General features: G+C 50.1%; 1 pseudogene; it reads left to right on the plus strand.

The window, feature by feature from the left end:
- The first annotated feature begins 239 nt into the window (after positions 1–239).
- LOC100587052 lies at positions 240–980 on the plus strand (annotated as a pseudogene).
- Positions 981–1,726: the final 746 nt, after the last annotated feature.

Here is a 1,726-nt window from a genome sequence, read left to right on the forward strand (position 1 = left end):
ACCAACAGACTTCTCTGTCAATTTAATCCTGTGCCTCACCAATGCCCCTTATCTTTTAGAAGCCAACAATAGCCAGCTTTTAGCTAATTGCTTTCAAATTGATTAGGAGTGTTTCCAAGTAGAATAATAATAGATTCAGTCATTATTGAACTCTGACAGTATGCCACGTACTTAAGCGCATACATGCATCATCTTACACTAGATGTTATTCTCCCAATTTTACGGATTAAAATTTGTACTGTGGTGTGGGTACTGTGGCTCAGGAGGACCTGCCAGACCATCTGAAGGACAGCTGTAGCACCGCCCTGGTGCTATGCTCATTCAAAGACTCCAGCTGCAAGCACAGGTGCCCTAAGCTGGCAATGGCACGGCATGTGGAGGACAGTGTGAAGCCACATCTGGCCATGATGTGTGCTCTGTTGAGCTGGCAATGGCAGGAGCTGCAGGACCTTCAGCAAGAGATGGAGGAGCTATCAGTGGGCAGTGATGGTGTGCTCATCTGGAAGATTGGCAGCTATGGTTGGCGGCTACAGAAGGCCAAGGCCAAGCCCAACCTTGAGTGCTTCAGCCGAGCCTTCTACACACATAAGTATGGTTACAAGCTGCAGGTGTCTGCATTCCTCAATGGCAATGGCAGTGGCGAGGGCACACGCCTCTCACTGTATGTTGGCTTGCTGCCTGGTGCCTTTGACAATCTCCTTGAGTGGCCCTTTGCCCTCTGTGTCACCTTCTCCCTGCTGGATGAGAGCGACCCTGGGCTGGCTAAACCACAGCATGTCACTGAGACCTTCCACCCCTGCCTAAACTGGAAGAATTTCCAGAAGCCGGGCACATGGGGGGCTCCCTGGATGAGAGGTCTTCCCAAATTCATCTCCCACCAGGACATCCGAAACCAAAAAACTATGTACAGTGTGGGGAACAGGTCTTGGGGTCATCAAGGGCTGGAAACAAGTGACCCCAGGGCCTGTCACCCTTCTTAGGTAGGGCAGACATGCCCTGGTGCCGGTCACACTCTACCCGGACTGAGGTGCCTGCTCAGGTGCTATGTCCCAAGAGCCACAGGTGGGTGGGAGTTGGGGATGGAGAAAGGTAGTTCAAAGAATCTGTCTTGAGATCTGATTTTTTTTCGCCTTTCCCTAGCTGTGCCCCCTCTGGTTATTTATTTCCTTAGTGCCAAGAGGGCACAGCAGGGGAGCCCCGATTTTTAAGAAGTCTGTCAGTGTGTTTATTAGAAAAAAAAAATTATACTTTAAAAAGGTGAGGCTACTTCTCCTAGAAGCAAGAATTATGAAGAAGGAGGAGATAAAAAGCAAAAAGGGAGATGGGACAGCCTCTCTGGAGATTAAAAAGAGCCTAGTAACACAGATATTCAAATTTCTCAGACCTGAAACCACACCACTCTGACCCCTTCCCCCATTCTGCACGGCTGCCTGGGGCGTCCCTGGGAAGTGCCTCATGTGCGAGCCCATTCATGATCCTTCACTCTGGCCTTCTGGAAAGTTTGACTGCCTTCAGAATGATGCCTCAACTCTTCCTTTGTGACGCGGTTTCTCTTCCCTCAAAGCAACATTCAGGAGCGCCTAATACTGCAGCCCTCAAGGCACTGCCAAATGGGTCACCTTCCCTTTGGTTCCCAATGCTCCCAAACCCTGAACTGGGCTCCACCCAGATGTGGAGAAAATAGCCTGTCCAGGACTGACATCCACACTATGAGGCCTTTTTGAGG

This window comes from Nomascus leucogenys, chromosome 2 (genome assembly GCF_006542625.1).
Source record: "Nomascus leucogenys isolate Asia chromosome 2, Asia_NLE_v1, whole genome shotgun sequence".
Taxonomy (NCBI): domain Eukaryota; kingdom Metazoa; phylum Chordata; class Mammalia; order Primates; family Hylobatidae; genus Nomascus; species Nomascus leucogenys.